Source organism: Ambystoma mexicanum, chromosome 1p (assembly GCF_040938575.1).
Source record: "Ambystoma mexicanum isolate Mex_15411 chromosome 1p, UKY_AmexF1_1, whole genome shotgun sequence".
NCBI lineage: Eukaryota > Metazoa > Chordata > Amphibia > Caudata > Ambystomatidae > Ambystoma > Ambystoma mexicanum.
The window spans coordinates 1,330,317,941-1,330,344,548 of record NC_090921.1 but is presented as its reverse complement, the minus strand read 5'-3'; positions in this window follow the sequence as shown (position 1 = coordinate 1,330,344,548).

Genomic DNA, 26,608 nt, shown 5'->3' with positions numbered 1-26,608 from the left:
TTAATTGATGACTGCAGATGAATAGCTGCTTGGGTAAATTATCTTTTTTCATGTTGTGGCTTATGTCAGTTTTACTTTTTAAAATAGCACTACTTGAAAGAGAAGATGCTTTAAGTTGCTTTTTTGATGATGTTACAAGAGTTGGCATTACCAAATCACTTGTTTTTATTTTTTTATTTAGCTGAGATGTTTTCGTTTTTGAAATACAAGTAGTCCATTGAGATGGTACGGGTAGTAATGGACAATAACATTTTTGATTATATAATGACAGTTTGCACTTTTGAAATAGTAGTAGTGGTAGGGAATGTATGTGTGTTATTTATGGGAATGTGTGGAATTTCAAATGTTGGAATAATATGTTTAGTATTAGGAGATGTATCTTTTGTTTTTTTTGGTGTAACAGCACATTCCATTATTGAAACAGTGCAAGAACTGGTAATAGGCAATGCAGATTTTATTTCTATTTGAAAAGAAGTATGTACTGTTGAAACACAAGATAGACGGAGTGCATTAACTTTAATGTGTTGACTTTAGGTGTTTGGCATGTTGAATTTAATTGATGAGGTATGGTATGGGTAGCCTCAGTAGTAACATTGGGAATATATTGATAAGTATATTTTTATTTTCACTTCTTTTTAAAGGACTTGTGGATACTGAAGGAAAGACTTCAACCATGGGCTTTATTTCAAGTATGGTGGTCCGGAAATAAGGGTGTCAGTAGCAATTTATCAGCACCCTTTCCGGACCGCCAGACTATGAGAATGCCTGCAGAGGCTGGTGCTCCCAGCAAGTCTGCCCGACCCCTGCAGGCATGGCTTTCAAGGAAGCACCAGTGCTTCTGTGTCCCCTCTTCCCGCGTAGTCCTATAGGACTCCACGGGAATGGGGACTGTGAGAACCCTGAAGGTATCTCCCTAGCTAGTCCCCAGGGCTCTGTCATCCAGGTGGCCAGGACACGGCCATTGCTATTGGATCCAGTTCCTGGGGGTGGACCAGTGAGGGAGGATCAACTGGATGGAGGATCCTCAAGGAGTGGGACACTGATGGGTGATATGTGGTATCCCCCTTCTTTCAACACCTTTTCCCCATCCTATCACATAGGACACTCAAAACCCACTGCCCCCCCTTTCCAACACAAAACTTTTGCATGACACACCAGAGCCGTTTACCTGACATGTCCCAATACAAGGGTCAGGCAAAGTCAGGCAATCACACACACCTGACGGCCCATTCCCTTCCCCACAGGGATAAAAGGTGGAGCAAGAGAACACAGTACGAGCAAGGCAGACCGCACAATAAAACAGCTATCCAGGTTCAACAGTTCAAGAGGAGGAGAAAGGCGACGAATATCAAGAGGAAGACAAGGAGAAACGCGACCTTGCCCTTTCCGACGCAGACCCACAAAACATCCGCAGAGGGAATCGTAAGAACGTGGACAATAGCCCAAGTGTGCTGCAACAGATGTCAACCGTACACGGAGCGTGTCAATGCTGATAAGCAGGAGCGAGGGAAACTCCTGCTACCGTGGTACCGACCCTGACACCAGTTATGAGGAAAGCCAAGCAGTTCATCACAGCCGATGAGTCGAGAGGAAAGCCGATAAGATCCAGGCTGTGGTCAATGAAAGATTCAAAGTTGTAAGTAGAACTAAGTTCAAAGAATTGTAAAGGTGTTAAGGGGAGACCAGCTGCAGAGGGAACTGAGACCACGTGGGTGCTAACTCGAGAGACTCTGGTCAATCTCTGTTTGAATGGAAACTACAGGTGCCAGAAGGCCGTAGGAGAGCCGCCAAGATAGGTCAAAGTGGTCATACAGGAGGTCAAGCAAAATCCCCCTACAGTCGAAAGTCTTTGACCTAAGAACTGTGAGAAAGCAAGGGAAGTGAATCCCACAAACATTGAAAGCGAATGTAAAGGTGAAGTGAAGCAAATGTCAACCCGGAAGAGGGAAGCTGACGAGACGGGGCAAGTTCTAAAGTTCCAAGAAACAGTGTGTTGACAAAGGTGATCCCAGCCGATGGATGTCCACTGGAACTGTTTAAAAAGACATTAAGAATTGTAAGCAAAGGAAAAGCCATAGTGAACCCAAAGGAGGGAGGCTAAAAGTAAAGAAGGGTCAGTGCCCGGAAGAGGGGGGATCCAGAGGGTGAAGAATCCTCACCCAAAGCAAAACCAGGAAGCAAATGTTCTTATTGTTGAAGGAACTTTTGTTTTGTTGTTGAATAAGACAGGCCCTCGAAGGCAGACGCTTGCTGCCAGGTGGTCCGATTAGGTGTCCTCGTGCTGGCGGAGTAGGTTTCTGGACTTTTCTGGAATTAGGCGTCCTCCTTCCATCAGGGATTGGTCTTGGGAACTTACCTTCATCACCCTGAACTACCTGCTTACAGAAGATTACAACTACTGTTGGAGAAAGCATTTCATCCTCTTTTCTCAGGTACTGTGTTAGACTGTTATATCCTTGCATTACAGTGTTGTTTGCTCTTCCTTGGTGGTCTCTCCTATCTTGGATTGTTTTCTCTAGATTCCGTACTGGGACCTTTGGGTTCTTGGGGGGCCTTTTACACTGCCCAAATTGACCTATTCTTCTCGATCTCTACAGGTTGGTCCCATACGCAGAGAGCGGGGAGTGTACAGTATTCTTAGCAGAGGTACTGACCTGTTTTCTTCTATCCTTACAGCCGGAGAGTCTTGGGCGTGTCTCCTCTTCCGACTGCTAGATCTTTCTGTCTGTCTTATTTAACAGCAGAGAGGTACAACAGTAGGAAGAATTCTTCAGCTAATGCTTCTGCTTCCTGGATTCCATCCCTCACCACGTGGTACGTTTCCCGTGGAGTGGGTTGTGACACAGACACAAGTGATCACAGTTCAAGGATGTTTATTAAATTGCGAGATAAACGCCTAATCTGAACCTAAATCTAAGATGGGAGCAAGCTACGACCATCAAATAATAATACAGTCCTAGTAGAGTGTAGTCACAAAAAAAGGGCATATACTGAAAATAAATATTGCCAATCCTTACCGCTATGCTACAAAATAGTGTGTAATAATATTCATATGAAAAGAAAGAGTGTTCACAAAATGATAAGTCAGGATGTTAAGGCTGGGGTCTCCCTCCCCCACGTTTTTAGCACAGGACAAGGAGGGACTCTTGAGCACAGCACACTCCTGGGCTTCTCCGGCATGAGCTTACAGTTCCTTTTCTCAATAGGAGGGCCATCTGTGCCCAAGTCCCTTTTATTCAAAGTCTCTTGCTTCAGAGGGCCTGATGTATCATAAACAACAAAAACAAAAGTTCCTTCTGGTAATCTTCACGTCGTGTGATTACTCTTCACCCTTGTATCCCCCTCAGCGGGGCTCTGATCCTTCTCTCAACGTAAGCCTCCCTCAGTCAGGCTCAGACCAACAAGTCACTGTGGACATCCCTCAGTCGGGTGCACACTAGTCGTCTAAATGTTCACGGGGGTGTTGCTATCCACCCCAATTCACAGGCATCCCTCAGTTGGGTTCATGTTTGCCAAAATATCACAGTTCATTAGCTTTTCAATCAAAATATCATCATCTTGTAATATTCAGAAGTCTCAATGTCTTTTAAACAGCCCTTCCGGTTTATCTTCTACATTTTCCTTAGATCCCCCTCATCTGGGCCAGAGCTTCCTTCACCTGCCTCCCAAAACACTTGCCAATTCAAACAGAGACTTCCAAAGGGCGGTCACGTCTCGCTGGGTCACTCGGTTATTCCACTGCATGTGCGTGCCTCACACTATCACAGTTTATACAGTGTTCCCCTCAGCCGGGCGTAAATGCCAGTTTCACAATTCCCTCAGTAACACTGTTCACTTCACTTCCACAACATGTCAAAGACTTTCGATGGTAAAAGGGGTTTAGCTTGACCCTCGTATGACCACTTTGACACCACACGCCGGCCTCCCCTAGGGCCTCTTGGTACTTGTAGTTTCCGTAATATTCATTCAATACATTCTCTTTGTTCAGGAGATGGGTACCAGCTTTGAATGAGCACCCACATGGCATCAGACCACTCTATTTCTTGTACCAATTTCACTCACAAAAGACCTCTGTCTATTATCTTCTTTCTTCATATACAATGTTGCTACTGCAACCTTGAGCCTAACACAGTCTGGTCCACTTATCAGTTTTTTCCGACTCACCGGCTGTGCTGAACTCGTTGACATTTCTTTTGCTGCTGGAGTCAATGACGGTACCACGATGGCAACCGCTTCTCCCCGCCCTGGCTATCAGTGCAGGAGGGCCCCACGTACCTTGGACATCCGTCACACCATTCACCAACTGCAATTCCCGGTGTTATGTTTTCTTTCTCAGAGGTTTTGCCGGTATTTGTGGAAAAGGGCAAGGGCAATTCCCTCCTGGTTGTCCTTTCAGGTCTCCCCGCCTTTCTCCTACGTTTGAACTGGCGTCCCAGAATAGCTGCTTCCTCGTGCTTTCGGCCTTGCTCAGTGTGTGCTCTCGTGCTCTGCCTTTTATCCCTATGGGGAAGGCAAAGGGCATTTAGGTGTAGTTATCGGCAATTGCCTGACTCTACCTGACCCTTGCAAAGGGGCTGGGGGTAGATTTTCTAGATATCCTACGGGTAGGATGGGGAAAAGGTGTGATAAGAAATGGGATACCGCGTCTCACCCTTCAGGGTCCCACTTCCATTTCCTGAAGACCACACATCCAGGTGATCCTCCCGCACTGGTCCACCACCAGGAACTGGATCCAATAGCGATGGCCATGTCCTGGCCACCTGGATGACAGATCCCCGGGGACTAGCGAGTGAGACACCTTCAGGTTTCTCATACCGGTCTGAGATACCAAGAGTATCATGGAGTTGCTTTAGGAGGATAGAGTGGTTGACCGTGTCTAAGGCTGAAGAGAGGTCAAGGAGAATGAGAACAGTGGGAGAGTTAGAGTCGAGATTTGTGAGCAATTCTTCACAGGTGTTCAGGAGAGCAGTTTCCGTGCCTATGGATGCTCGGAATCCAGATTGATGGTCATGTAAACCACTAACAAACTCAGTATGTTGGGTCAGTTGGGGGAAGACCAACTTCTTCAGGAGATTCCCAGTTGGCTGGACACGAGGGGTTGGCAGAGGGCTTTTTTAGTAGAGGGGTACACAAGGGAGTGCTTGAGAGAAAATGGGAAAGAGCCAGAGGCAAGAGAGTGGTATCGAGGGAGCAGATATTGTCCTTGATAGTTCTGGAAGAACAGGGAGAGACATGTTTGGATGAGACCTTCATTAAGCAGACTTCTCTAGTGACCTCTTCCGATGTGACAGGAGAGAAGACAGAGAGTGCGTGGGGGAGTTTAAATTCAACTTAAAAGTCTGTATCTGTCCAAAACCTATGCTTGCCCTCACAACTAAAGCTGAACACTGTGTAGGGATGTCAGCGACAAATGAAATAATGTTCCAAATATAGTTCTGAACATCTTCCGGCTCAGGGCTTGCTTTCCAGCTACCCTTCCCAAGTTCAAGACAGTTCCACAACATCTTGGGGTTCCCTTCCACAAGAAAACCACACAGTTCCAAAGGAATCTTGGGGCTCCTTTCCTCAAGACAGCAACAACGTTCATAGGGTCTTAGGGTTTCCTTCCCCAAGACGTCAGCTTTTACAGCTTGCCAATTTATACATAGTTTAATTCTCTCAATATTAAAAAGCAATTCCAGGTGAACTTCACACTCCTGGTTTCTTGACAGCTCATACAGATTGCTTTCTTCTGCAGCACTTCAGCAATCTCTTACATAGATTTGGATTGGCTTTCAATGAAAGCTTATTCCAAACAGGGGCTCCCCTGCTCTTCCAGAACCATCAAGCGCCACATTGCTTCCCTTGATCTAGCCCTGGCCGATTTCTGCAATCACTTTTGCCACTTGAGCTTTCCCCTCTCTCCTCAAGCATCCTCTTGTGCATCCTCTCCTAAAGAAGTCTTCTGCCAACCCTTCCTGTCTGGCAAACTATCGCACAATCTCCATTACTTCCTTCCTGGGCAAACTCCTGGAAAAGCTGTCCATGTCCCAGCTAACCCTTTACACTGAATCTGTTGGTTGTCTCCATGACCGTCAATCTGGCTTCAGAGCAGCCAGAGGCATGGAACCTGCTCTTCTGAACACCTGTGAAGATCTGCTCTCTAACCTTGACTCCAGCTCTCTAGCTGTCCTCATTCTCCTTAACCTTTCACAACACACAGCCCCTGTGGAGGCTCGAGTTAGTCTGACAAGAGGCAGCCCCAGAGCGATATATGGAATTTTCAACCAACAGACAGTCAGGGGGAAGGGACAGAGTCAGTGCTTCCCAGGACTTTGGGAAACAAGGCAAAAGGCAGTAGAAACCAAGAGGCCACGGGGACCATCTTGCCTTTGTGTAGGCCTGGGTATCCAGAAGTGGAGTATACTCAGAGCCACTGCCAAGTCAACATGTAGCTGCCACCAGCCCATAGCCTCCTCTGTAGGCAGGCAACACACAGGTGCCCAGAAACACACATAAGGGGTACAAGGGTGTACCGCCACCATGGGTGCCATAACGGTATCACATGGGTGTTGTTCACCAAGAGTTAAAATGAAGAACTGCACTGCCAGAGGTCCAGGCTGGACCTCAATGGCAGAAAGCATAAGGACATCACACACAAAAGTAGTAGGACAAGGACTAGGAGGCCCTGTTCCTCCATAAGGCATTCCCAGCATCACAGTATACATCTGTGAAAAACTTAATCCGATTCTAGGATCTTTATTTCAGTATCAAATTATGTATACAAAGCTCGCTCCGTAGAGGGAAAAGGGCTAGTGCCCTTGTTTCATAATCACATTGGAATGTATAGATTGTCTTATTTATTTTAATATTTTTATACATTATTGTACATTAACTGATATTATCATGAACTGTTTTTAACAATTATTGTCTATTTTTAATGTATTTTATTGTTACTTTTAGGACGGATATCGAAATAAAGCTATATATAGAAACATACAAGAGTCCATTTTATACTTGTATATTATTGATGTATTTAATATATGTAACTTAATTATAATAATGTAACATACATAAGAGTTTGTAAAAATATGATTTTTGTAATACATTAAGAAGCAACGGCCCGCATTTCAGAATAGGCAATAAAGTACACATTTTAAAGTGCAAATGTTTATTTTATATGTATGTTATTTTGTAAGAAAAAACCTGGTTTTAATACATATTTACTTTTTTAAGGTTTTAATTGATGACTGCAGATGAATAGCTGCTTGGGTAAATTATCTTTTTTCATGTTGTGGCTTATGTCAGTTTTACTTTTTAAAATAGCACTACTTGAAAGAGAAGATGCTTTAAGTTGCTTTTTTGATGATGTTACAAGAGTTGGCATTACCAAATCACTTGTTTTTATTTTTTTATTTAGCTGAGATGTTTTCGTTTTTGAAATACAAGTAGTCCATTGAGATGGTACGGGTAGTAATGGACAATAACATTTTTGATTATATAATGACAGTTTGCACTTTTGAAATAGTAGTAGTGGTAGGGAATGTATGTGTGTTATTTATGGGAATGTGTGGAATTTCAAATGTTGGAATAATATGTTTAGTATTAGGAGATGTATCTTTTGTTTTTTTTGGTGTAACAGCACATTCCATTATTAAAACAGTGCAAGAACTGGTAATAGGCAATGCAGATTTTATTTCTATTTGAAAAGAAGTATGTACTGTTGAAACACAAGATAGACGGAGTCCATTAACTTTAATGTGTTGACTTTAGGTGTTTGGCATGTTGAATTTAATTGATGAGGTGTGGTATGGGTAGCCTCAGTAGTAACATTGGGAATATATTGATAAGTATATTTTTATTTTCACTTCTTTTTAAAGGACTTGTGGATACTGAAGGAAAGACTTCAACCATGGGCTTTATTTCAAGTATGGTGGTCCGGAAATAAGGGTGTCAGTAGCAATTTATCAGCACCCTTTCCGGACCGCCAGACTATGAGAATGCCTGCAGAGGCTGGTGCTCCCAGCAAGTCTGCCCGACCCCTGCAGGCATGGCTTTCAAGGAAGCACCAGTGCTTCTGTGTCCCCTCTTCCCGCGTAGTCCTATAGGACTCCACGGGAATGGGGACTGTGAGAACCCTGAAGGTATCTCCCTAGCTAGTCCCCAGGGCTCTGTCATCCAGGTGGCCAGGACACGGCCATTGCTATTGGATCCAGTTCCTGGGGGTGGACCAGTGAAGGAGGATCAACTGGATGGAGGATCCTCAAGGAGTGGGACACTGATGGGTGATATGTGGTATCCCCCTTCTTTCAACACCTTTTCCCCATCCTATCACATAGGACACTCAAAACCCACTGCCCCCCCTTTCCAACACAAAACTTTTGCATGACACACCAGAGCCGTTTACCTGACATGTCCCAATACAAGGGTCAGGCAAAGTCAGGCAATCACACACACCTGACGGCCCATTCCCTTCCCCACAGGGATAAAAGGTGGAGCAAGAGAACACAGTACGAGCAAGGCAGACCGCACAATAAAACAGCTATCCAGGTTCAACAGTTCAAGAGGAGGAGAAAGGCGACGAATATCAAGAGGAAGACAAGGAGAAACGCGACCTTGCCCTTTCCGACGCAGACCCACAAAACATCCGCAGAGGGAATCGTAAGAACGTGGACAATAGCCCAAGTGTGCTGCAACAGATGTCAACCGTACACGGAGCGTGTCAATGCTGATAAGCAGGAGCGAGGGAAACTCCTGCTACCGTGGTACCGACCCTGACACCAGTTATGAGGAAAGCCAAGCAGTTCATCACAGCCGATGAGTCGAGAGGAAAGCCGATAAGATCCAGGCTGTGGTCAATGAAAGATTCAAAGTTGTAAGTAGAACTAAGTTCAAAGAATTGTAAAGGTGTTAAGGGGAGACCAGCTGCAGAGGGAACTGAGACCACGTGGGTGCTAACTCGAGAGACTCTGGTCAATCTCTGTTTGAATGGAAACTACAGGTGCCAGAAGGCCGTAGGAGAGCCGCCAAGATAGGTCAAAGTGGTCATACAGGAGGTCAAGCAAAATCCCCCTACAGTCGAAAGTCTTTGACCTAAGAACTGTGAGAAAGCAAGGGAAGTGAATCCCACAAACATTGAAAGCGAATGTAAAGGTGAAGTGAAGCAAATGTCAACCCGGAAGAGGGAAGCTGACGAGACGGGGCAAGTTCTAAAGTTCCAAGAAACAGTGTGTTGACAAAGGTGATCCCAGCCGATGGATGTCCACTGGAACTGTTTAAAAAGACATTAAGAATTGTAAGCAAAGGAAAAGCCATAGTGAACCCAAAGGAGGGAGGCTAAAAGTAAAGAAGGGTCAGTGCCCGGAAGAGGGGGGATCCAGAGGGTGAAGAATCCTCACCCAAAGCAAAACCAGGAAGCAAATGTTCTTATTGTTGAAGGAACTTTTGTTTTGTTGTTGAATAAGACAGGCCCTCGAAGGCAAGGGACTTTCAAGAGAAACGAGACTTGGCCATTGACGGTCCTGATAGCTGCCAGTGTAACTGTCGACTCGTGCTTGGAAAGCTCGAGTGTGTACTGTCCTCCAAGATCCCATCTTACCACGCGCTCAAAACGTGGGGAAGGGAGATCCAAGATACTGCATCCTGGCCTATTCTTTGTGAACACTTCTTTCTTTTCTTGAAAACCATCCCACACTCTTTTTTGTATCAGTTGTAGAGATTGGCAATAGGTTTCGTAGTATAGGCCCTTTTTATTTTTGACACAACACCACAAGGACTGCCTTATTTTCATTTTATGGTCGACGCTTGCTCCTATCTTAGATTTAGGTTTAGATTAGGCATTTTTCCAACCTGCATACAGTTTAATAAACATCCTTGAACTGTGATCACTTGTGTCTCTCTTTACTGTTGCCGCCATGAGTTCCTTACAGGACTAACAGTTTCCGCTGCCTGACATCCTCGCCTGTCCACCTGGAATATTCCGGTGATGCAGGGATATCAGGTGGCGGAAACAGTGTTATGAGGTTGGCAGCAACCCGTTGGTAGCACCGGGAGGTTACCGCCGACCTCGTATTGAGGGCCCATGTGTTTTGTATTGGATTTGTACATTTTTTATTTTTTTTTGTCAAGATCTGCTTGTCGCTGCATTTTCATTGCCTTCTTTATTTCTGTCAGCACCAGGACTACAGACGCTTGCTGCCAGGTGGTCCGATTAGGTGTCCTAGTGCTGGCGGAGTAGGTTTCTGGACTTTTCTGGAATTAGGCGTCCTCCTTCCATCAGGGATTGGTCTTGGGAACTTACCTTCATCACCCTGAACTACCTGCTTACAGAAGATTACAACTACTGTTGGAGAAAGCATTTCATCCTCTTTTCTCAGGTACTGGGTTAGACTGTTATATCCTTGCATTACAGTGTTGTTTGCTCTTCCTTGGTGGTCTCTCCTATCTTGGATTGTTTTCTCTAGATTCCGTACTGGGACCTTTGGGTTCTTGGGGGCCTTTTACACTGCCCAAATTGACCTATTCTTCTGGATCTCTACAGGTTGGTCCCATACGCAGAGAGCGGGGAGTGTACAGTATTCTTAGCAGAGGTACTGACCTGTTTTCTTCTATCCTTACAGCCGGAGAGTCTTGGGCGTGTCTCCTCTTCCGACTGCTAGATCTTTCTGTCTGTCTTATTTAACAGCAGAGAGGTACAACAGTAGGAAGAATTCTTCAGCTAATGTTTCTGCTTCCTGGATTCCATCCCTCACCACGTGGTACGTTTCCCGTGGAGTGGGTTGTGACACAGACACAAGTGATCACAGTTCAAGGATGTTTATTAAATTGCGAGATAAACGCCTAATCTAAACCTAAATCTAAGATGGGAGCAAGCTACGACCATCAAATAATAATACAGTCCTAGTAGAGTGTAGTCACAAAAAAAGGGCATATACTGAAAATAAATATTGCCAATCCTTACCGCTATGCTACAAAATAGTGTGGAATAATGTTCATATGAAAAGAAAGAGTGTTCACAAAATGATAAGTCAGGATGTTAAGGCCGGGGTCTCCCTCCCCCACGTTTTTAGCACAGGACAAGGAGGGACTCTTGAGCACAGCACACTCCTGGGCTTCTCCGGCATGAGCTTACAGTTCCTTTTCTCAATAGGAGGGCCATCTGTGCCCAAGTCCCTTTTATTCAAAGTCTCTTGCTTCAGAGGGCCTGATGTATCATAAACAACAAAAACAAAAGTTCCTTCTGGTAATCTTCACGTCGTGTGATTAATCTTCACCCTTGTATCCCCCTCAGCGGGGCTCTGATCCTTCTCTCAACGTAAGCCTCCCTCAGTCAGGCTCAGACCAACAAGTCACTGTGGACATCCCTCAGTCGGGTGCACACTAGTCGTCTAAATGTTCACGGGGGTGTTGCTATCCACCCCAATTCACAGGCATCCCTCAGTTGGGTTCATGTTTGCCAAAATATCACAGTTCATTAGCTTTTCAATCAAAATATCATCATCTTGTAATATTCAGAAGTCTCAATGTCTTTTAAACAGCCCTTCCGGTTTATCTTCTACATTTTCCTTAGATCCCCCTCATCTGGGCCAGAGCTTCCTTCACCTGCCTCCCAAAACACTTGCCAATTCAAACAGAGACTTCCAAAGGGCGGTCACGTCTCGCTGGGTCACTCGGTTATTCCACTGCATGTGCGTGCCTCACACTATCACAGTTTATACAGTGTTCCCCTCAGCCGGGCGTAAATGCCAGTTTCACAATTCCCTTAGTAACACTGTTCACTTCACTTCCACAACATGTCAAAGACTTTCGATGGTAAAAGGGGTTTAGCTTGACCCTCGTATGACCACTTTGACACCACACGCCGGCCTCCCCTAGGGCCTCTTGGTACTTGTAGTTTCCGTAATATTCATTCAATACATTCTCTTTGTTCAGGAGATGGGTACCAGCTTTGAATGAGCACCCACATGGTATCAGACCACTCTATTTCTTGTACCAATTTCACTCACAAAAGACCTCTGTCTATTATCTTCTTTCTTCATATACAATGTTGCTACTGCAACCTTGAGCCTAACACAGTCTGGTCCACTTATCAGTTTTTTCCGACTCACCGGCTGTGCTGAACTCGCTGACATTTCTTTTGCTGCTGGAGTCAATGACGGTACCCACGATGGCAACCGCTTCTCCCCGCCCTGGCTATCAGTGCAGGAGGGCCCCACGTACCTTGGACATCCGTCACACCATTCACCAACTGCAATTCCCGGTGTTATGTTTTCTTTCTCAGAGGTTTTGCCGGTATTTGTGGAAAAGGGCAAGGGCAATTCCCTCCTGGTTGTCCTTTCAGGTCTCCCCGCCTTTCTCCTACGTTTGAACTGGCGTCCCAGAATAGCTGCTTCCTCGTGCTTTCGGCCTTGCTCAGTGTGTGCTCTCGTGCTCTGCCTTTTATCCCTATGGGGAAGGCAAAGGGCATTTAGGTGTAGTTATCGGCAATTGCCTGACTCTACCTGACCCTTGCAAAGGGGCTGGGGGTAGATTTTCTAGATATCCTACGGGTAGGATGGGGAAAAGGTGTGATAAGAAATGGGATACCGCGTCTCACCCTTCAGGGTCCCACTTCCATTTCCTGAAGACCACACATCCAGGTGATCCTCCCGCACTGGTCCACCACCAGGAACTGGATCCAATAGCGATGGCCATGTCCTGGCCACCTGGATGACAGATCCCCGGGGACTAGCGAGTGAGACACCTTCAGGTTTCTCATACCGGTCTGAGATACCAAGAGTATCATGGAGTTGCTTTAGGAGGATAGAGTGGTTGACCGTGTCTAAGGCTGAAGAGAGGTCAAGGAGAATGAGAACAGTGGGAGAGTTAGAGTCGAGATTTGTGAGCAATTCTTCACAGGTGTTCAGGAGAGCAGTTTCCGTGCCTCTGGATGCTCGGAATCCAGATTGATGGTCATGTAAACCACTAACAAACTCAGTATGTTGGGTCAGTTGGGGGAAGACCAACTTCTTCAGGAGATTCCCAGTTGGCTGGACACGAGGGGTCGGCAGAGGGCTTTTTTAGTAGAGGGGTACACAAGGGAGTGCTTGAGAGAAGATGGGAAAGAGCCAGAGGCAAGAGAGTGGTATCGAGGGAGCAGATATTGTCCTTGATAGTTCTGGAAGAACAGGGAGAGACATGTTTGGATGAGACCTTCATTAAGCAGACTTCTCTAGTGACCTCTTCCGATGTGACAGGAGAGAAGACAGAGAGTGCGTGGGGGAGTTTAAATTCAACTTAAAAGTCTGTATCTGTCCAAAACCTATGCTTGCCCTCACAACTAAAGCTGAACACTGTGTAGGGATGTCAGCGACAAATGAAATAATGTTCCAAATATAGTTCTGAACATCTTCCGGCTCAGGGCTTGCTTTCCAGCTACCCTTCCCAAGTTCAAGACAGTTCCACAACATCTTGGGGTTCCCTTCCACAAGAAAACCACACAGTTCCAAAGGAATCTTGGGGTTCCTTTCCTCAAGACAGCCACAACGTTCATAGGGTCTTAGGTTTTCCTTCCCCAAGACGTCAGCTTTTACAGCTTGCCAATTTATACATAGTTTAATTCTCTCAATATTAAAAAGCAATTCCAGGTGAACTTCACACTCCTGGTTTCTTGACAGCTCATACAGATTGCTTTCTTCTGCAGCACTTCAGCAATCTCTTACATAGATTTGGATTGGCTTTCAATGAAAGCTTATTCCAAACAGGGGCTCCCCTGCTCTTCCCGAACCATCAAGCGCCACATTGCTTCCCTTGATCTAGCCCTAGCCGATTTCTGTAATCACTTTTGCCACTTGAGCTTTCCCCTCTCTCCTCAAGCATCCTCTTGTGCATCCTCTCCTAAAGAAGTCTTCTGCCAACCCTTCCTGTCTGGCAAACTATCGCACAATCTCCATTACTTCCTTCCTGGGCAAACTCCTGGAAAAGCTGTCCATCTCCCAGCTAACCCTTTACACTGAATCTGTTGGTTGTCTCCATGACCGTCAATCTGGCTTCAGAGCAGCCAGAGGCATGGAACCTGCTCTTCTGAACACCTGTGAAGATCTGCTCTCTAACCTTGACTCCAGTTCTCTAGCTGTCCTCATTCTCCTTAACCTTTCACAACACACAGCCCCTGTGGAGGCTCGAGTTAGTCTGACAAGAGGCAGCCCCAGAGCGATATATGGAATTTTCAACCAACAGACAGTCAGGGGGAAGGGACAGAGTCAGTGCTTCCCAGGACTTTGGGAAACAAGGCAAAAGGCAGTAGAAACCAAGAGGCCACGGGGACCATCTTGCCTTTGTGTAGGCCTGGGTATCCAGAAATGGAGTATACTCAGAGCCACTGCCAAGTCAGCATGTAGCTGCCACAGCCCATAGCCTCCTCTGTAGGCAGGCAACACACAGGTGCCCAGAAACACACATAAGGGGTACATGGGTGTACCGCCACCCATGGGTGCCATAAGGGTATCACATGGGTGTTGTTCACCAAGAGTTAAAATGAAGGACTGCACTGCCAGAGGTCCAGGCTGGACCTCAATGGCAGAAAGCATAAGGACATCACACACAAAAGTAGTAGGACAAGGACTAGGAGGCCCTGTTCCTCCATAAGGCATTCCCAGCATCACAGTATACATCTGTGAAAAACTTAATCCGATTCTAGGATCTTTATTTCAGTATCAAATTATGTATACAAAGCTCGCTCCGTAGAGGGAAAAGGGCTAGTGCCCTTGTTTCATAATCACATTGGAATGTATAGATTGTCTTATTTATTTTAATATTTTTATACATTATTGTACATTAACTGATATTATCATGAACTGTTTTTAACAATTATTGTCTATTTTTAATGTATTTTATTGTTACTTTTAGGACGGATATCGAAATAAAGCTATATATAGAAACATACAAGAGTCCATTTTATACTTGTATATTATTGATGTATTTAATATATGTAACTTAATTATAATAATGTAACATACATAAGAGTTTGTAAAAATATGATTTTTGTAATACATTAAGAAGCAACGGCCCGCATTTCAGAATAGGCAATAAAGTACACATTTTAAAGTGCAAATGTTTATTTTATATGTATGTTATTTTGTAAGAAAAAACCTGGTTTTAATACATATTTACTTTTTTAAGGTTTTAATTGATGACTGCAGATGAATAGCTGCTTGGGTAAATTATCTTTTTTCATGTTGTGGCTTATGTCAGTTTTACTTTTTAAAATAGCACTACTTGAAAGAGGAGATGCTTTAAGTTGCTTTTTTGATGATGTTACAAGAGTTGGCATTACCAAATCACTTGTTTTTATTTTTTTATTTAGCTGAGATGTTTTCGTTTTTGAAATACAAGTAGTCCATTGAGATGGTACGGGTAGTAATGGACAATAACATTTTTGATTATATAATGACAGTTTGCACTTTTGAAATAGTAGTAGTGGTAGGGAATGTATGTGTGTTATTTATGGGAATGTGTGGAATTTCAAATGTTGGAATAATATGTTTAGTATTAGGAGATGTATCTTTTGTTTTTTTTGGTGTAACAGCACATTCCATTATTAAAACAGTGCAAGAACTGGTAATAGGCAATGCAGATTTTATTTCTATTTGAAAAGAAGTATGTACTGTTGAAACACAAGATAGACGGAGTGCATTAACTTTAATGTGTTGACTTTAGGTGTTTGGCATGTTGAATTTAATTGATGAGGTGTGGTATGGGTAGCCTCAGTAGTAACATTGGGAATATATTGATAAGTATATTTTTATTTTCACTTCTTTTTAAAGGACTTGTGGATACTGAAGGAAAGACTTCAACCATGGGCTTTATTTCAAGTATGGTGGTCCGGAAATAAGGGTGTCAGTAGCAATTTATCAGCACCCTTTCCGGACCGCCAGACTATGAGAATGCCTGCAGAGGCTGGTGCTCCCAGCAAGTCTGCCCGACCCCTGCAGGCATGGCTTTCAAGGAAGCACCAGTGCTTCTGTGTCCCCTCTTCCCGCGTAGTCCTATAGGACTCCACGGGAATGGGGACTGTGAGAACCCTGAAGGTATCTCCCTAGCTAGTCCCCAGGGCTCTGTCATCCAGGTGGCCAGGACACGGCCATTGCTATTGGATCCAGTTCCTGGGGGTGGACCAGTGAGGGAGGATCAACTGGATGGAGGATCCTCAAGGAGTGGGACACTGATGGGTGATATGTGGTATCCCCCTTCTTTCAACACCTTTTCCCCATCCTATCACATAGGACACTCAAAACCCACTGCCCCCCCTTTCCAACACAAAACTTTTGCATGACACACCAGAGCCGTTTACCTGACATGTCCCAATACAAGGGTCAGGCAAAGTCAGGCAATCACACACACCTGACGGCCCATTCCCTTCCCCACAGGGATAAAAGGTGGAGCAAGAGAACACAGTACGAGCAAGGCAGACCGCACAATAAGACAGCTATCCAGGTTCAACAGTTCAAGAGGAGGAGAAAGGCGACGAATATCAAGAGGAAGACAAGGAGAAACGCGACCTTGCCCTTTCCGACGCAGACCCACAAAACATCCGCAGAGGGAATCGTAAGAACGTGGACAATAGCCCAAGTGTGCTGCAACAGATGTCAACCGTACACGGAGCGTGTCAATGCTGATAAGCAGGAGCGAGGGAAACTCCTGCTACCGTGGTACCGACCCTGACACCAGTTATGAGGAAAGCCAAGCAGTTCATCACAGCCGATGAGTCGAGAGGAAAGCCGATAAGATCCAGGCTGTGGTCAATGAAAGATTCAAAGTTGTAAGTAGAACTAAGTTCAAAGAATTGTAAAGGTGTTAAGGGGAGACCAGCTGCAGAGGGAACTGAGACCACGTGGGTGCTAACTCGAGAGACTCTGGTCAATCTCTGTTTGAATGGAAACTACAGGTGCCAGAAGGCCGTAGGAGAGCCGCCAAGATAGGTCAAAGTGGTCATACAGGAGGTCAAGCAAAATCCCCCTACAGTCGAAAGTCTTTGACCTAAGAACTGTGAGAAAGCAAGGGAAGTGAATCCCACAAACATTGAAAGCGAATGTAAAGGTGAAGTGAAGCAAATGTCAACCCGGAAGAGGGAAGCTGACGAGACGGGGCAAGTTCTAAAGTTCCAAGAAACAGTGTGTTGACAAAGGTGATCCCAGCCGATGGATGTCCACTGAAACTGTTTAAAAAGACATTAAGAATTGTAAGCAAAGGAAAAGCCATAGTGAACCCAAAGGAGGGAGGCTAAAAGTAAAGAAGGGTCAGTGCCCGGAAGAGGGGGGATCCAGAGGGTGAAGAATCCTCACCCAAAGCAAAACCAGGAAGCAAATGTTCTTATTGTTGAAGGAACTTTTGTTTTGTTGTTGAATAAGACAGGCCCTCGAAGGCAAGGGACTTTCAAGAGAAACGAGACTTGGCCATTGACGGTCCTGATAGCTGCCAGTGTAACTGTCGACTCGTGCTTGGAAAGCTCGAGTGTGTACTGTGCTCCAAGATCCCATCTTACCACGCGCTCAAAACGTGGGGAAGGGAGATCCAAGATACTGCATCCTGGCCTATTCTTTGTGAAGACTTCTTTCTTTTCTTGAAAACCATCCCACACTCTTTTTTGTATCAGTTGTAGAGATTGGCAATAGGTTTCGTAGTATAGGCCCTTTTTATTTTTGACACAACACCACAAGGACTGCCTTATTTTCATTTTATGGTTGACGCTTGCTCCTATCTTAGATTTATGTTTAGATTAGGCATTTTTCCAACCTGCATACAGTTTAATAAACATCCTTGAACTGTGATCACTTGTGTCTCTCTTTACTGTTGCCGCCATGAGTTCCTTACAGGACTAACAGTTTCCGCTGCCTGACATCCTCGCCTGTCCACCTGGAATATTCCGGTGATGCAGGGATATCAGGTGGCGGAAACAGTGTTATGAGGTTGGCAGCAACCCGTTGGTAGCACCGGCAGGTTACCGCCGACCTCGTATTGAGGGCCCATGTTTTTTGTATTGGATTTGTACATTTTTTATTTTTTTTTGTCAAGATCTGCTTGTCGCTGCATTTTCATTGCCTTCTGTATTTCTGTCAGCACCAGGACTACAGACGCTTGCTGCCAGGTGGTCCGATTAGGTGTCCTCGTGCTGGTGGAGTAGGTTTCTGGACTTTTCTGGAATTAGGCGTCCTCCGTTCCATCAGGGATTGGTCTTGGGAACTTACCTTCATCACCCTGAACTACCTGCTTACAGAAGATTACAACTACTGTTGGAGAAAGCATTTCATCCTCTTTTCTCAGGTACTGTGTTAGACTGTTATATCCTTGCATTACAGTGTTGTTTGCTCTTCCTTGGTGGTCTCTCCTATCTTGGATTGTTTTCTCTAGATTCCGTACTGGGACCTTTGGGTTCTTGGGGGGCCTTTTACACTGCCCAAATTGACCTATTCTTCTGGATCTCTACAGGTTGGTCCCATACGCAGAGAGCGGGGAGTGTACAGTATTCTTAGCAGAGGTACTGACCTGTTTTCTTCTATCCTTACAGCCGGAGAGTCTTGGGCGTGTCTCCTCTTCCGACTGCTAGATCTTTCTGTCTGTCTTATTTAACAGCAGAGAGGTACAACAGTAGGAAGAATTCTTCAGCTAATGCTTCTGCTTCCTGGATTCCATCCCTCACCAGGTGGTACGTTTCCCGTGGAGTGGGTTGTGACACAGACACAAGTGATCACAGTTCAAGGATGTTTATTAAATTGCGAGATAAACGCCTAATCTAAACCTAAATCTAAGATGGGAGCAAGCTACGACCATCAAATAATAATACAGTCCTAGTAGAGTGTAGTCACAAAAAAAGGGCATATACTGAAAATAAATATTGCCAATCCTTACCGCTATGCTACAAAATAGTGTGGAATAATGTTCATATGAAAAGAAAGAGTGTTCACAAAATGATAAGTCAGGATGTTAAGGCCGGGGTCTCCCTCCCCCACGTTTTTAGCACAGGACAAGGAGGGACTCTTGAGCACAGCACACTCCTGGGCTTCTCCGGCATGAGCTTACAGTTCCTTTTCTCAATAGGAGGGCCATCTGTGCCCAAGTCCCTTTTATTCAAAGTCTCTTGCTTCAGAGGGCCTGATGTATCATAAACAACAAAAACAAAAGTTCCTTCTGGTAATCTTCACGTCGTGTGATTACTCTTCACCCTTGTATCCCCCTCAGCGGGGCTCTGATCCTTCTCTCAACGTAAGCCTCCCCCAGTCAGGCTCAGACCAACAAGTCACTGTGGACATCCCTCAGTCGGGTGCACACTAGTCGTCTAAATGTTCACGGGGGTGTTGCTATCCACCCCAATTCACAGGCATCCCTCAGTTGGGTTCATGTTTGCCAAAATATCACAGTTCATTAGCTTTTCAATCAAAATATCATCATCTTGTAATATTCAGAAGTCTCAATGTCTTTTAAACAGCCCTTCCGGTTTATCTTCTACATTTTCCTTAGATCCCCCTCATCTGGGCCAGAGCTTCCTTCACCTGCCTCCCAAAACACTTGCCAATTCAAACAGAGACTTCCAAAGGGCGGTCACGTCTCGCTGGGTCACTCGGTTATTCCACTGCATGTGCGTGCCTCACACTATCACAGTTTATACAGTGTTCCCCTCAGCCGGGCGTAAATGCCAGTTTCACAATTCCCTCAGTAACACTGTTCACTTCACTTCCACAACATGTCAAAGACTTTCGATGGTAAAAGGGGTTTAGCTTGACCCTCGTATGACCACTTTGACACCACACGCCGGCCTCCCCTAGGGCCTCTTGGTACTTGTAGCTTCCGTAATATTCATTCAATACATTCTCTTTGTTCAGGAGATGGGTACCAGCTTTGAATGAGCACCCACATGGCATCAGACCACTCTATTTCTTGTACCAATTTCACTCACAAAAGACCTATGTCTATTATCTTCTTTCTTCATATACAATGTTGCTACTGCAACCTTGAGCCTAACACAGTCTGGTCCACTTATCAGTTTTTTCCGACTCACCGGCTGTGCTGAACTCGTTGACATTTCTTTTGCTGCTGGAGTCAATGACGGTACCACGATGGCAACCGCTTCTCCCCGCCCTGGCTATCAGTGCAGGAGGGCCCCACGTACCTTGGACATCCGTCACACCATTCACCAACTGCAATTCCCGGTGTTATGTTTTCTTTCTCAGAGGTTTTGCCGGTATTTGTGGAAAAGGGCAAGGGCAATTCCCTCCTGGTTGTCCTTTCAGGTCTCCCCGCCTTTCTCCTACGTTTGAACTGGCGTCCCAGAATAGCTGTTTCCTCGTGCTTTCGGCCTTGCTCAGTGTGTGCTCTCGTGCTCTGCCTTTTATCCCTATGGGGAAGGCAAAGGGCATTTAGGTGTAGTTATCGGCAATTGCCTGACTCTACCTGACCCTTGCAAAGGGGCTGGGGGTAGATTTTCTAGATATCCTACGGGTAGGATGGGGAAAAGGTGTGATAAGAAATGGGATACCGCGTCTCACCCTTCAGGGTCCCACTTCCATTTCCTGAAGACCACACATCAAGGTGATCCTCCCGCACTGGTCCACCACCAGGAACTGGATCCAATAGCGATGGCCATGTCCTGGCCACCTGGATGACAGATCCCCGGGGACTAGCGAGTGAGACACCTTCAGGTTTCTCATACCGGTCTGAGATACCAAGAGTATCATGGAGTTGCTTTAGGAGGATAGAGTGGTTGACCGTGTCTAAGGCTGAAGAGAGGTCAAGGAGAATGAGAACAGTGGGAGAGTTAGAGTCGAGATTTGTGAGCAATTCTTCACAGGTGTTCAGGAGAGCAGTTTCCGTGCCTCTGGATGCTCGGAATCCAGATTGATGGTCATGTAAACCACTAACAAACTCAGTATGTTGGGTCAGTTGGGGGAAGACCAACTTCTTCAGGAGATTCCCAGTTGGCTGGACACAAGGGGTCGGCAGAGGGCTTTTTTAGTAGAGGGGTACACAAGGGAGTGCTTGAGAGAAGATGGGAAAGAGCCAGAGGCAAGAGAGTGGTATCAAGGGAGCAGATATTGTCCTTGATAGTTCTGGAAGAACAGAGAGAGACATGTTTGGATGAGACCTTCATTAAGCAGACTTCTCTAGTGACCTCTTCCGATGTGACAGGAGAGAAGACAGAGAGTGCGTGGGGGAGTTTAAATTCAACTTAAAAGTCTGTATCTGTCCAAAACCTATGCTTGCCCTCACAACTAAAGCTGAACACTGTGTAGGGATGTCAGCGACAAATGAAATAATGTTCCAAATATAGTTCTGAACATCTTCCGGCTCAGGGCTTGCTTTCCAGCTACCCTTCCCAAGTTCAAGACAGTTCCACAACAACTTGGGGTTCCCTTCCACAAGAAAACCACACAGTTCCAAAGGAATCTTGGGGTTCCTTTCCTCAAGACAGCAACAACGTTCATAGGGTCTTAGGGTTTCCTTCCCCAAGACGTCAGCTTTTACAGCTTGCCAATTTATACATAGTTTAATTCTCTCAATATTAAAAAGCAATTCCAGGTGAACTTCACACTCCTGGTTTCTTGACAGCTCATACAGATTGCTTTCTTCTGCAGCACTTCAGCAATCTCTTACATAGATTTGGATTGGCTTTCAATGAAAGCTTATTCCAAACAGGGGCTCCCCTGCTCTTCCAGAACCATCAAGCGCCACATTGCTTCCCTTGATCTAGCCCTGGCCGATTTCTGCAATCACTTTTGCCACTTGAGCTTTCCCCTCTCTCCTCAAGCATCCTCTTGTGCATCCTCTCCTAAAGAAGTCTTCTGCCAACCCTTCCTGTCTGGCAAACTATCGCACAATCTCCATTACTTCCTTCCTGGGCAAACTCCTGGAAAAGCTGTCCATCTCCCAGCTAACCCTTTACACTGAATCTGTTGGTTGTCTCCATGACCGTCAATCTGGCTTCAGAGCAGCCAGAGGCATGGAACCTGCTCTTCTGAACACCTGTGAAGATCTGCTCTCTAACCTTGACTCCAGCTCTCTAGCTGTCCTCATTCTCCTTAACCTTTCACAACACACAGCCCCTGTGGAGGCTCGAGTTAGTCTGACAAGAGGCAGCCCCAGAGCGATATATGGAATTTTCAACCAACAGACAGTCAGGGGGAAGGGACAGAGTCAGTGCTTCCCAGGACTTTTGGAAACAAGGCAAAAGGCAGTAGAAACCAAGAGGCCACGGGGACCATCTTGCCTTTGTGTAGGCCTGGGTATCCAGAAATGGAGTATACTCAGAGCCACTGCCAAGTCAGCATGTAGCTGCCACCAGCCCATAGCCTCCTCTGTAGGCAGGCAACACACAGGTGCCCAGAAACACACATAAGGGTACAAGGGTGTACCGCCACCCATGGGTGCCATAAGGGTATCACATGGGTGTTGTTCACCAAGAGTTAAAATGAAGAACTGCACTGCCAGAGGTCCAGGCTGGACCTCAATGGCAGAAAGCATAAGGACATCACACACAAAAGTAGTAGGACAAGGACTAGGAGGCCCTGTTCCTCCATAAGGCATTCCCAGCATCACAGTATACATCTGTGAAAAACTTAATCCGATTCTAGGATCTTTATTTCAGTATCAAATTATGTATACAAAGCTCGCTCCGTAGAGGGAAAAGGGCTAGTGCCCTTGTTTCATAATCACATTGGAATGTATAGATTGTCTTATTTATTTTAATATATTTATACATTATTGTACATTAACTGATATTATCATGAACTGTTTTTAACAATTATTGTCTATTTTTAATGTATTTTATTGTTACTTTTAGGACGGATATCGAAATAAAGCTATATATAGAAACATACAAGAGTCCATTTTATACTTGTATATTATTGATGTATTTAATATATGTAACTTAATTATAATAATGTAACATACATAAGAGTTTGTAAAAATATGATTTTTGTAATACATTAAGAAGCAACGGCCCGCATTTCAGAATAGGCAATAAAGTACACATTTTAAAGTGCAAATGTTTATTTTATATGTATGTTATTTTGTAAGAAAAAACCTGGTTTTAATACATAATTACTTTTTTAAGGTTTTAATTGATGACTGCAGATGAATAGCTGCTTGGGTAAATTATCTTTTTTCATGTTGTGGCTTATGTCAGTTTTACTTTTTAAAATAGCACTACTTGAAAGAGAAGATGCTTTTAGTTGCTTTTTTGATGATGTTACAAGAGTTGGCATTACCAAATCACTTGTTTTTATTTTTTTATTTAGCTGAGATGTTTTCGTTTTTGAAATACAAGTAGTCCATTGAGATGGTACGGGTAGTAATGGACAATAACATTTTTGATTATATAATGACAGTTTGCACTTTTGAAATAGTAGTAGTGGTAGGGAATGTATGTGTGTTATTTATGGGAATCTGTGGAATTTCAAATGTTGGAATAATATGTTTAGTATTAGGAGATGTATCTTTTGTTTTTTTTGGTGTAACAGCACATTCCATTATTGAAACAGTGCAAGAACTGGTAATAGGCAATGCAGATTTTATTTCTATTTGAAAAGAAGTATGTACTGTTGAAACACTAGATAGACGGAGTGCATTAACTTTAATGTGTTGACTTTAGGTGTTTGGCATGTTGAATTTAATTGATGAGGTGTGGTATGGGTAGCCTCAGTAGTAACATTGGGAATATATTGATAAGTATATTTTTATTTTCACTTCTTTTTAAAGGACTTGTCGATACTGAAGGAAAGACTTCAACCATGGGCTTTATTTCAAGTATGGTGGTCCGGAAATAAGGGTGTCAGTAGCAATTTATCAGCACCCTTTCCGGACCGCCAGACTATGAGAATGCCTGCAGAGGCTGGTGCTCCCAGCAAGTCTGCCCGACCCCTGCAGGCATGGCTTTCAAAGAAGCACCAGTGCTTCTGTGTCCCCTCTTCCCGTGTAGTCCTATAGAACTCCACGGGAATGGGGACTGTGAGAACCCTGAAGGTATCTCCCTAGCTAGTCCCCAGGGCTCTGTCATCCAGGTGGCCAGGACACAGCCATTGCTATTGGATCCAGTTCCTGGGGGTGGACCAGTGAGGGAGGATCAACTGGATGGAGGATCCTCAAGGAGTGGGACACTGATGGGTGATATGTGGTATCCCCCTTCTTTCAACACCTTTTCCCCATCCTATCACATAGGACACTCAAAACCCACTGCCCCCCCTTTCCAACACAAAACTTTTGCATGACACACCAGAGCCGTTTACCTGACATGTCCCAATACAAGGGTCAGGAAAAGTCAGGCAATCACACACACCTGACGGCCCATTCCCTTCCCCACAGGGATAAAAGGTGGAGCAAGAGAACACAGTACGAGCAAGGCAGACCGCACAATAAGACAGCTATCCAGGTTCAACAGTTCAAGAGGAGGAGAAAGGCGACGAATATCAAGAGGCTGACAAGGAGAAACGCGACCTTGCCCTTTCCGACGCAGACCCACAAAACATCCGCAGAGGGAATCGTAAGAACGTGGACAATAGCCCAAGTGTGCTGCAACAGATGTCAACCGTACACGGAGCGTGTCAATGCTGATAAGCAGGAGCGAGGGAAACTCCTGCTACCGTGGTACCGACCCTGACACCAGTTATGAGGAAAGCCAAGCAGTTCATCACAGCCGATGAGTCGAGAGGAAAGCCGATAAGATCCAGGCTGTGGTCAATAAAAGATTCAAAGTTGTAAGTAGAACTAAGTTCAAAGAATTGTAAAGGTGTTAAGGGGAGATCAGCTGCAGAGGGAACTGAGACCACGTGGGTGCTAACTCGAGAGACTCTGGTCAATCTCTGTTTGAATGGAAACTACAGGTGCCAGAAGGCCGTAGGAGAGCCGCCAAGATAGGTCAAAGTGGTCATACAGGAGGTCAAGCAAAATCCCCCTACAGTCGAAAGTCTTTGACCTAAGAACTGTGAGAAAGCAAGGGAAGTGAATACCACAAACATTGAAAGCGAATGTAAAGGTGAAGTGAAGCAAATGTCAACCCGGAAGAGGGAAGCTGACGAGACGGGGCAAGTTCTAAAGTTCCAAGAAACAGTGTGTTGACAAAGGTGATCCCAGCCGATGGATGTCCACTGGAACTGTTTAAAAAGACATTAAGAATTGTAAGCAAAGGAAAAGCCATAGTGAACCCAAAGGAGGGAGGCTAAAAGTAAAGAAGGGTCAGTGCCCAGAAGAGGGGGGGATCCAGAGGGTGAAGAATCCTCACCCAAAGCAAAACCAGGAAGCAAATGTTCTTATTGTTGAAGGAACTTTTGTTTTGTTGTTGAATAAGACAGGCCCTCGAAGGCAAGGGACTTTCAAGAGAAACGAGACTTGGCCATTGACGGTACTGATAGCTGCCAGTGTAACTGTCGACTCGTGCTTGGAAAGCTCGAGTGTGTACTGTGCTCCAAGATCCCATCTTACCACGCGCTCAAAACGTGGGGAAGGGAGATCCAAGCTACTGCATCCTGGCCTATTCTTTGTGAACACTTCTTTCTTTTCTTGAAAACCATCCCACACTCTTTTTTGTATCAGTTGTAGAGATTGGCAATAGGTTTCGTAGTATAGGCCCTTTTTATTTTTGACACAACACCACAAGGACTGCCTTATTTTCATTTTATGGTCGACGCTTGCTCCTATCTTAGATTTAGGTTTAGATTAGGCATTTTTCCAACCTGCATACAGTTTAATAAACATCCTTGAACTGTGATCACTTGTGTCTCTCTTTACTGTTGCCGCCATGAGTTCCTTACAGGACTAACAGTTTCCGCTGCCTGACATCCTCGCCTGTCCACCTGGAATATTCCGGTGATGCAGGGATATCAGGTGGCGGAAACAGTGTTATGAGGTTGGCAGCAACCTGCTGGTAGCACCGGCAGGTTACCGCCGACCTCGTATTGAGGGCCCATGTGTTTTGTATTGGATTTGTACATTTTTTATTTTTTTTTGTCAGGATCTTTTTATTGAAACATCAGTGCACATTGATATCTTAACAATATAAACAGTGGCAACGTTATTTGAATGTAGTTCAACAGTTTCATCAAAATTCGCCAGCTTAAACCTCAGCAATTGTCGCTGTGACCAATTAATTTAACAATGGATTGACATTTCATTTTAACAATTATAATTCCATTTGTGGCATCACCATTGCACTTGGGAATGTGTTCTTGCAATTGTATGTAGGAGAAAGAAACTAAAGGAAGAAAGAAAAAGGAAGAAAGAAAAAGGAGCGAAAGAAAGAGAAAAAAATAAATAAAAATAAAAAAAATAAAAAAACTTCACCAGCACTCTCTATAGTCCAGACATTATCCTTAGTGCCCAGTGTCCTCCTCCAGTTCTGGTACCCGGTCGGCAGTGTCCCTTCTTTACTCTAAATCCCTCAGTGCTGGAGAAGGCACTGGACCAGTCTTGGTTGGAAGAACATGTGTTCCTTTTCTTCCACATAGTCTAGAAATGGGCCCCAGATTTGTCGGAATTTGTCTGTTCGTTTCACTACTGCGGCTGTTAGCTTCTCCATTCCCAGGAGTTCCCAGACCTTGACCCACCATTGTGCAATGTGGGGGCCCTCAGGTTCTTTCCAGGATCTTGCGCGCGTAAGGCGGGCCGC